Below are 11,504 nucleotides of genomic sequence, written 5' to 3'. Positions count from 1 at the left end.
AATGACATTGATGCGACACCCAAGAAGGCACAAAAATGTAAACAAAAATAAATTTGTCATGTCTTCTGTTACTATTTCAAACGTCTGGAGATTTGCGGTAAAATGCATATTGTCACATTGCATCGCATCTTGGTTTGTTAACAACTCTGCCAAGACCGCGAGAAATTGCAGACGGTTGTACATATAACCCAGTCCATCACACAGGCCACTCTCCGTCTACACTTCACGCTGCATAACATTACACAAACACCCAACACAATCAAACACCTGTCCAATCCCGGTGAGTTCTTCTTTCCCGTGCTCCGATCTGGCAATAGGCGGATATGCTTGCAAGCGCGCATCACGAGACATAGGAATAACTTAAATTCTTCCGTTATCAGGGTTATGATCGGTCCCTCCGTTGGCTAGGGTATTGATCAATTCCTTCTACCCCATTATGGACATTGAACTTTGTCTCAGGTACTGATGAACAACAATGCGCTGCAATGTTGATAAATGTATTCTACACTCTGTATTTTCCACTTTGCTCTGTCTATTGTCACGAGTCACACAACGTTGGGAAAGCCCAGCCTGCCAATGCCGATCAATGTACACCATCTACACAATGTACCCCATCTACACAAATCCCACCTGCCGCTTGTGGCGCGCATCAATCCGAAATGTTCCTATTTGTATTTGCCCAAACGTATTTTAAATGTTGTTATAGCTTCTACCTCAACTACCCCCTTTGGCAGCTCATTCAATACGTCCGCCACCCGCTGTGCGAATCCATGTACCTATCACGCTCTGAGTGGATCCATTTACAGAGTGGCCTCTGTCCTCGAATTTGAACCAATAGTATCCATGTATGATATATGTAATCTGTTTTGATAGCATGCAGAACAAAGTTGTTTACTGTACCTCGGTATATATGACAATAATATCCCTAAACCTGAAGCTGAAACCTAAAGCGCCGATCATCTGCATTGTTTGCAACATCACGACACCAGATGAATGTTTGATAGGTTGCAGCGGCATTGCATCATCCATTGTTCCCGACGTGCAGTTCTACACACTTACATAATATGTTCGCACAAATTATTTGCTTTGTGTTTTCACAGAATTCGAATTCTCCAACTGAGAACTGAATTATGCCATGTGGCTTGATAAAATCTTATTCGTTCTCAGAAATGCACGGACAATTCAGTGTGTGATGGAAATAACCAACAATATTCAACCTGATATTCTTTATAATGAATTACAGTATATTATGCATCCTCTATCTTCCTCTTCCCTCCATCTGCAGGATTGATTGTATCAATGTATGGCATATCTGAACTGAATGGACAGCGTGCATTTCGACCAAGCTCAAGCACGCCGACCAATGTAACACATCTACACTAGTCACTCCGACACACCTTTCGCCACATTACCTTAAATCTTTCCCTTTCATGAGGCAGTCTAAATGTCTTTGAACATTTGTCATAATTTCCGCCTTAACTAATTACTTTCGGTGCAGAGATGAAGTCAACATTTATCTGCGGAAGGGAATGTCAAAGGAACAACAATTGATGGGATCCTCCACTCTGTGCATGTTTGGAGGTAAGACATGTTCCAAACTCTTGGTCCGAGGGATAACCTCCCCGCTCCACCACTGGATGCTCGATTTTTAGCACCCACAGCCCACAATTAGCAAGGATAGGCGACACCTCCTTAAAAATAATAACTTCGAAGATGGAGCGCTGCAAGGATCCGTTCACAGTCCGCTATTCTAGCTCATTTACAGACGCTACCGTGTGGCCATATTCGGCTCTAATTGCACCTACTCGTTTGCAGAAGACATCATCGTGAATAGTGGGATGTTGAGCAATGGCGAGACGGTACAAGAAGTAGATAGTGAACTTATTGACATGGTGGCATGCCAATAATGCATCTTTCAGTGTCAGCAAGACGAAGGAGATAGTTATTGGCCTCGGGGTGCAATGCCGAGTACTTACCCCAATCTGCATCAATCGCACTGGTTGGAAAATGGTTGAGAGCTCAAATTCCATAGCGTTAACATAACCAACGATATGTCGTGGAACAATCACTTTGATGCGAAACTCAAGAAGGCACACCAATGCCTCTGATTCACAGGGATATTGTGGACATTGGCATGACCAAATTGATTATTATAAAACTTCGAGAGATGGACCATAGAACGCACATTATCGGATTGTATCATAGTTTGTTTAGCGACATTTCTGACAAGACCGGAGGAAATTGCAGAGTTGTATATGCAGCCCAATCCACCACGAATATCGATTTCCCTCTGTGACCAGGTTACTACACGATACCCCTATGTGGATACCGTTCAATTCGTATCTGCCCCATTGCACACAGTGGACTTTTAAAAAAATGTTTCGTCACAATAAAGCTAGAATTCTAAGAGCTGTATTCTGCATTCTCGATCGCGCGCTATTGTCATAGTGTCACACAGTAGGGGGAATAGATCCTTCGACCAAGTTTGACCATGCCGCCCAATGTGCCCCATTTTACACCGCTCCCAATTACAGCGTTTGACCAAAATCACTCTAAACATTTTCTATCCATGCACCGGTCCAAATGTCTTTTAAATACTGTCATGGCTTGTGCCTCAACGATCTCCTTTGGCAGATCATTCTATATACCCACCATCCTCTGTGCAAATCCATATTCTCACCCTCAACGCGTGTGTGAATCCATAGACCCAGCACCCTCTGTCCTCGCGGCCGAACTGTTTGCATCTCTGTCTGGTATATTTGACCAGTTTGGAAGGCATCAGAAACAAAGATTTTCATTGTTCTTGGGTACATGTGACAATAATGAACATAACCCAAAAGCTAAAACGCTATACGCTACATATCTTAATTGCTTACAACAACACAAACCAAGCGGCGTAATCGCTTGGTTTTTCGAAGGATCGCATCATTCTTTGCACCACCTACGCACCTTGGCACAGTTAAATAACATGTTTTGTACATGTAGGTGGGAATTTTATGCTTTACCCGTACCCTATATCAAACTTTATTCAGATAGGCACAGACGCAAAATAAAGCGTCTCATAGACCAGTGGTGAGTTCATCGAACAAGTCGGTTTAATAAAGGCCTTAGCGATGTATATCGAGGAACAGTGTGAGCAAGCTCAAGCTTCTTCAAACACTTACAGTAACTGTAGGATTCTTATACCCTCATGACACAATGGTTACCTGTGGAGTTGAAATAAACCATCATTACTCAATGTCCCTGTTCAACCTTTCATCGTTGTGTTTCCCCAAAGTTAACTTTAATCTTGGGTTTCTTGTATTTAGAAATCTCCCACCCACATATCTAACATGTAGACATCATAAATGTCCAGATTCACCTCGCCAAATGGAGTCCCTTCGTAAAGAAGATCATCTGTTAACCTTTGGGAGACTTACCTGCGAAGCAGAGACCAAAAGCAGCTCTCACGCAAGATTGCAACAGATAAGAACCTAAACATAACTACAAAGGACTATGCTCCCCCGACTGATAAGAAAGCCTGCTTCTCAGCAGAATGTTTCAGCTTTAGCTATTTTAACGACATTCTACCTTGTGAACTTTCGCATCATGCACCCCCAGTATGTGAGCTCCAGTGATAACCAAACTATAACCTGATCATCTCCCTTATAATTCTCAAAATTCCCGACAACAGTGCACGTTTTTGTTTATGTTTATGCACAGCTCGAATTCTCTGACTGCACATATCGAGTTCCACGAAGAACGGAGTTATGCAATGCAGCTTGAGCAAATGTTATTCATTCTTACAAATTGACGGACAATTTAGAGTTTGGTACCAACAAAGAACAATGTTCGGGATGATATTCTATCTCATGAACTATATTCTACCCTTTGTATTATCTCCGTTGCTCTGTCCAATGAATTTGTTTGAACTGATTGTATCTATTTATGGTATGTCTGATCTGAGTGGATAGGAGGCAACGCAACTTTTCTCTGTGCCTCGGTACACGTGACGGTAATATTCCTCGCCTAACCTAACCAAACCCAATGATCTGAGATAAGTATCAAATATGATCATGGCCGGAATGATCGTACTGTGATGGCGACTAAGATAGACACAGACGATGTTGACATTCAAGAGACGTGATGAATGGATGATAAGCACAAATAAACTGTTGGACCAATGCGAAGAGAAAGTGAAGACTGGGGCAGGAGGAGTAACACAGTAAAAATGCTGCTCCTGCATGGCAGACCGCAGTAATTGCCGGGCATCCATACGTACAAGAGGTAAACAGGAAATACTCAGATGACTCAGAAGATATCAGTGGAGAGAGAAAGGGCATCTAATGTCACAAATGGATGATCTTATCAAAGTTCCGATGCTGGTGAAGCAAATGCACGATGTGATATCGTTTCGCAAAATACAAGCACGCAAACAGTGGTATGGGACCGCACTCTGCATTAGAGTGTAAACTGGTGCGTCAGCGCACCTGAACATTGCTACAGAATCAGTTCCTGGCAAAAGTTTATTGTTCTACACAAATAATGAAAGTTGGTCACCTATTTATGTCTTGCTACTTTCAAGATGGCGGCTATATTTCCAAACGTTGTGACTGTAGAAATGACATTTCGAATCAACATATCTCAAAGACGTACAGGTATGTAGGTTAATTGGCTGGGTAAATGTAAAAATTGTCCCTAGTGGGTGTAGGATAGTGTTAATGTGCGGGGATCACTGGGCGGCACGGACTTGGTGGGCCGAAAAGGCCTGTTTCCGGCTGTATATATATGATATGATATGATGATAAGAAATCCTCTGATCGCCGTCTGAGTGTAAAGTCTTCCCTTCAGGTGCCTTGCAAATCATCCTCTCCCAAAATAAACCCATGACCACTGGTTTTTGATTCCCCGTGCTGGGTAAATGAGTGCGCATTCATCCGATCTATTACTCTTATACACCTTTATACACCCGTATAACTCCACCCAGCTTCCTGCGCTCCAAGGATTAAAGTCATCATCTCTCCATACAGCTCGGCTCATACAAGGATGGAATAGTGAAGCACTGCTCTTACTACTGACGGTGATAGCACAAATAGAGAAACGTGCACACACTGAACCGAGAGTCATAGGGTCACAGAGTAAAGAAACTGGCCAAGCACCTATCTATGTCGATGCTATCCATTTACTAAATACCATTTATTCGCACCTCATCAGCACAATATCATGCCCTGACACTATATGGTTAAGGAAGGCGGTCCTTACCTAAAAAAACGATGTAGAGACTGAAGTGGAGATTTATCTCTCGGATGAAGGAGCTGCCAAAGGAACCACAATTGATCACATCATCTACGCTGTGCAGTTTGGAAGAATATAAGTGAATTGATTGACACTGTAAATATAGGATTCTGAGAGGCCTGGACGGGACAGATGTTGAAAGCATTGTACAACCGATATATGGGTGTTGACTTTAGGATACAAGTTTCAGAGTAAGTATTTACCATCGAGTGACTTGTGATGGGAAGTAATTTACGTTTGCAAATATATCTGAATCTCCAGTACCACAGAAAATTAGTCATGATAACTCATTGCGTTCAAACATAGCTGGAGAGAATGTGTTTGTAGACAATAGGCTAATGAAGGCTAATGTGACCAGCTATGGATTAATATAAGTTCAAGGTCAGTTCCCGTTTAATATTGAAAATAGGAACAGCATCGCGCTTTAAATTATGCATTCGGCAGTGTACATTTATGTGATCGGGGATGGAGTGTCTATTATCTCGAAACGTCGGGACAGAGGTTTCTTCACCTATTCTACCCCTGAATGCTCGACTTTATCACCAAAAGTCCTCAGTCGGTGAGGACAGGTTACACTTCCTCCAGAATAATTCCGGAGCCCTGCAAGGATTCGTTTTCAGTCCACTGCTATACCTCCTTTACCTGGAGTACATGCCCAAATCTGCACCAATTGTTTGGAGTTGAAAATAGTTGAGAACAAGTTGAATGCGTTACACTTACCAACAATCTGTCGCGGGGCAAGAACATCGATGCGACATCAAAGAAGGCACACTAACACCTCTACTTCAGGTGGAGTCTGAGGAAATGTTGCCTGTCAACAGTAACTCTTACAGTGTTCTCGTGAGGTACTGTAGACAGCAAACGGTCGGGTTGGAACACATTTTGGATCGGGAACATGCGAAGAGAAAGTGAAGACTGGGGCAGGGGGAGTAACATAGTAAAAATGCTGCTCCTGCATTGCAGACCGAAGTAATTGCCGGGCATCGACACATACAAGAGGTAAATAGGAAATACTCAGATGACTCAGAAGACACCAGTGGAGCGAGGAAGAGCATCTAATGTCGCAAATGGATGACCTTGTCAAAGCTCCGATGTTGGTGAAGCAAATGCACGATGTGATATCGTGTCGCAAAATACAAGCACGCAAACAGTGGTGTGGGACCGCATTCTGCATTAGAATGTAAAATGGTGCATCAGCGCACCTGAACATTGTTGCCGAATCAGTTCCTGACAAGCATTTATTGTGCCACACAAATAACGAAAGTTATATTTGCTATATTTGCAAATGTTGTGACTGTAGAAATGCCAGCTTCGAATCAACAAATCTCACCGATCTCCTCTGATAGCTCGTTCTATGCACAGATCACCGTCTGAGTGTAAAGTCTTCCCGTCAGGTTCCTTGTAAATCTTCCCCTCCCACCATAAACCTCTGGTGTTTGATTCCCCGTGCTGGGTAAAAGACTGCGCATTCATCCCATCTATTACCCTTACACACCTTTACAGTTCCACCCGGCTTCCTGCGCTCCAAGGAATAACGTCCTAATCTCTCCCTATAGCTCAGCGCATACAATGAAAGAGTAGCGAAGCCCTGCTCTAACTAGTGATGGTGATACCACAAATGGAGCAACGCGCACACACTCAACCGAAAATTAGTGATGATAACTCATTACGTTCAAACAGGGCTGGGTCAAATGTGTTTGTAGACAATAGGCAAATGAAGACTAATGTGACCAGCTTTGGATTAATATAAGTCCCAGGTCAGTTCCCTTTTAATATTGAAAATAGTAATCGCCTCGCGCTTTAAATTATGCATTCAGCAGTGTACGTCTATGTGATAGGGGTTGGAGTGTTGATCTTCTAGAAACGCAGGGACAGAGACATCTTCACCTACTCTACCCCTTAATTCTCGATTTTAGCACCAACTGTCCTCAGTCAGTGAGGACAGGTTACACTTCCTCCAGAATAACACCGGAGCTCTGCAAGGATTCGTTTTCAGTCCACTGCTATACCTCCTTTACCTGGAGTACAGGCACAAATCTGCACCAATTGTATGGAATTGAAAATAGTTGAGAACAAGTTGCATGCGTTACACTTACCAACACTCTATCGCCGGGCAAGCACATTGCTGCGACATCCAAGAAGGCGCACTAACGCCTCTACTTCATGTGGAGTCTGAGGAAATGTTACATGTTAACAGTAACTCTTACAGTGTTGTCGGGAGTTACCGCAGACAGCATACTGTCGGGTTGGACCACATTTTGTATCGGGTACATGTCTGTCTAGAAGGCGAGAAATTGCAGGGAGTTATATATGTAGGTTACTCCATCACACGGACCAGACGTTCCACCATTGACTCCATCTACACATCACGTTGTCTCGAACAGAAAACGGCCAACGTAATCGAAGGATTGTCCAAACCTGTCTGTTCTTCTTTCCCCTACTCAAGTCATGCACAAGGTATAGAAGCTTCTCAGCGAACACTACCGGATAAAGCAGTAGCTTATTTTCCTTTGTTATCCGGGTTCTGAACGGTCCCTCCATATACTAGGGTACTGTTCAATTCGCCTCTACACCATTACGGATATCAGAAGGTATATCAAAATGGTGGAATAATTTAGCGGTTTAGGCAGCATCTCAGGAGAAAATGAATAGGTAACGTTTCAGGTCGAGGCCCTTCTTCAGACTGATGTGTGGCGAGGGGACGGGGCAAAGATAGGATGCAGTAGGAGACAGGAAGACAGTGGGAGAACTGCGAAGGAGAGGGGAAAGAGAGCGAGAGAAGAAGTATCTGAAGTGGGGTACCGCAAGGGTCAGTGCTGGGACCCCAGCTATTTACAATATATATTAATGAGTTGGACGAGGGAATTGAATGCAACATCTCCAAGTTTGCGGATGACACGAAGCTGGGTGGCAGTGTTAGCTGCTCGGAGGCTGCAACGTGACTTGGATAGGTTAGGTAAGTGGGAAAATGCATGGCAGATGCAGTATAATGTGGATAAATGTGAGGTTATCCACTTTGGTGGCAAGAACAGGAAAGCAGACTATTACCTGAATCGTGGCCGATTAGGAGAAGGGGAGATGCAACGAAACCTGGGTGTCGTGGTACACCAGTCATTGAAAGTAGGCATGCAGGTGCAGCAGGCAGTGAAGAAAGCGAATGGTATGTTGGCATTCAGAGCGAGGGGATTTGAGTATATGAGCATGGAGGTTCTGCTGCAGTTGTACACGGCATTGGCGAGACCACACCGGGAGTATTGCGTACAGTTTTGGTCTCCTAATCTGAGGAAACACATTCTTGCCATAGAGGGAGTACAGAGAAGGTTCACCAGATTGATTCCTGGGATGGCAGGACTTTCATATGAAGAAAGACTAGATAGACTCGGCTTGTACTCACTGGAATTTACAAGATTGAGGGGTGATCTTATAGAAACTTACAAAAAATCTTAAGGGGTTGGACAGGCTAGATGCAGGAAGATTGTTCCCGATGTTGGGGAAGTCCAGAACGAGAGGTCACAGTTTAAGGATAAGGGGGAAGTCTTTTAGGACCGAGATGAGAACGTTTTTTTTCGCACAGAGTGGTGAATCTGTGGAATTATCTGCCACAGAAGGTAGTTGAGGCCAGTTGATTGGCTATATTTAAGAGAGAGTTGGATGTGGCCCTTGTGGCTAAAGGGATCAGGGGGTATGGAGAGAAGGCAGGTACGGGATACTGAGTTGGATGATCACCCATGATCATATTGAATGGCGGTGCAGGCTCGAAGGGCCGAATGGCCTACCATGCACCTATTTCCTATGTTTCTATGTTTTTAAGTTAAAGAAATCAATGTCCATACCGCTGGGGTGTAAGCTGCCCAAGCGAAATACCCTCTGTCATTGCGGATACTCGAAATGATCGCACTGCAATACGTACCTGCAATACTTGCGGATACTAGAAATTATCGCACTGCAATACGTACTGAAATGATGCACTGCAATACGTACCAATGCTTCGAACTATATACTGCACTCTGTATCTTCCACATTGCTCTATCTCTTGTCATAGAGTTATCCAATCCAACAGCACGGTAACAGGCCTTCTAGCCAGATTGCCCATACGGACCAATGTGCCCCATGTACACTAATCCCTCATCTCCATCTTTCATCCATATTACTCTAAATCTTTCCGATTCATGAAGGAGTCTTACTGTCCTTGTCACAATTTTCGCCTCAAATACCTCCCCTGGCAATTCATTTTCTATATGATTCCATATAGCTCCGCCTTCAACACGGTCATCCCCACCAAGCTCATCACCAAACTCCACCAGCTAGACCTCAGCTCGTCATTATGTGACTGGATCCTGGACTTCCTGCTGGAACGACCGCAGGCAGTGAGAATAGGCCCGCACCTGTCCTCCACTATCACCCTGAGTACCGGCACACCACAGGGCTGTGTTCTGAGCCCCATGCTCTACTCCCTCTTCACACACGACTGTGTTCCTGCATTCGACACCAACACCATTGTCAAGGTTGCAGACGACACAACGGTGATCGGGCTTATCACCAACGGGGATGAAACAAACTATAGAGCGGAGGTGCAGAACCTGGCGGACTGGTGCTCGGACAACAACCTTCCCTAAATACCACCAAGACCAAGGAGCTGATCATCAACTTCCTTAGGTCACATAACGGGGAATATGCCCCGATCTCTATCAACGGGGACAGTGTGGAGAGAGTGTCCAGCTTCAAGTTTCTGGGCACTCACATTTCGGAGGACCTAACAAGGTCCAATAACACTGCTGCGCTGGTCAAGGAGGCACAACAAAGACTGTTCTACTTAAGAACACTGAAAAAGTCTGGTCTACCCCAACAGCTGCTGACGACCTTCTACCGCTGCACCATAGAGAGCATCCTTACGCATGGCATCCCTGTGTGGTACCTCAGCTGCACGGAGGCAGAAAGGAAAGCTCTACAGCGGGTAGTTCATAGAGCTCAGAGGGCCATCGGAACACAGCTACCAGACTTGGAGGGCATCTACAACACACGATGCCTCAGGAAAGCCACCAGCATCCACAAAGACTCTTCACACCCCTGCAACAGTCTGTTCGAACTCCTTCCATCGGGCAGACGATACAAGGCCTTCTACGCCCGCACCTCCAGACTCTGGAACAGCTTCATCCCCAGGGCCATATCTGCTATGAACCGGTCCTGCTGAGCCGGATGGCCACAACGCATAGATCAACTTGCACTTTACCCTGTCTAAAACTATTATAATTGTTTCGTTTCGTTGGGTTGCTTTTTCGAAATTACTTAAATTATTGTATCGTATGGGAGGCGCATTCCCAATCTCGTTGTACTCCTGGGTACAATGACAATAAAGATATATTGTATTGTATTGTATTGTATATCTCCACCATCTTATGTCCTCGAGTTTGAAATGCTACTGTCTATATATGATATATGTGATGTGTCTGGATACCATGCAAAACAAAGGGTTTTACTGTAGCTCGGCACTGTAACAATAATAAACTGAAACCTGAATCTAAAACCTAAAACGCCTCTCATCTCAATTGTTTGCAGCAACGCGATCCCAGCGGGATGTTTCATGGCTGACAGAAGCATTGCATCATCCATTCTTCCAGACGTACACTTCAGCAGACTTAAATAACATGTTTTTAACAAATTCATTGCTTTGTGTTTTCACATAACTCTAAATCTCCAACTGCACTTGTCCGGTTCGATGGAGAGCAGAATTAAGCAACGTGGCTTGAGCAAATGTTGTTCATTCTCACAAATACACGGACAATTCAGGGATTAATGGAAATAGCCAACAATATTCTGCATTCTGTATCTTCCTCCTCGCTCCATCTGCAGGACATTAACTTATTGTATCAATGTATGGCATATCTGAACTGTATGGACAGCGTGCAAAGCGACGCTTTTCACTGTACCTCGCAACATGTGACAAAAATAGACCTAGCCGAACCTCACCTAAGCTAATGATCTGACATAAGTAACAACTATGATGGCTACTAAGATTGTCCATGCAACGCAAACAGTATTGATACACAAAATAAGGTGTTGGACGTGGGTTAATCACAAATTAACTGCTGGACAAATGCGAAGACAAGGTGAGGAGTGGGCACAGGAGGGTGTTCACACGAAAACACCTGATACCGTATAGTGGGGGCGTATTCATTGCCGGGCATCTGCAATACAGGCGTATATACATTCAGGAGACTCAGATGACATCC

The sequence above is a fragment of the Rhinoraja longicauda genome, unplaced genomic scaffold (genome assembly GCF_053455715.1).
Source record: "Rhinoraja longicauda isolate Sanriku21f unplaced genomic scaffold, sRhiLon1.1 Scf000045, whole genome shotgun sequence".
Classification (NCBI taxonomy): domain Eukaryota; kingdom Metazoa; phylum Chordata; class Chondrichthyes; order Rajiformes; family Arhynchobatidae; genus Rhinoraja; species Rhinoraja longicauda.
Note: the sequence above shows the minus strand (reverse complement) of the source record.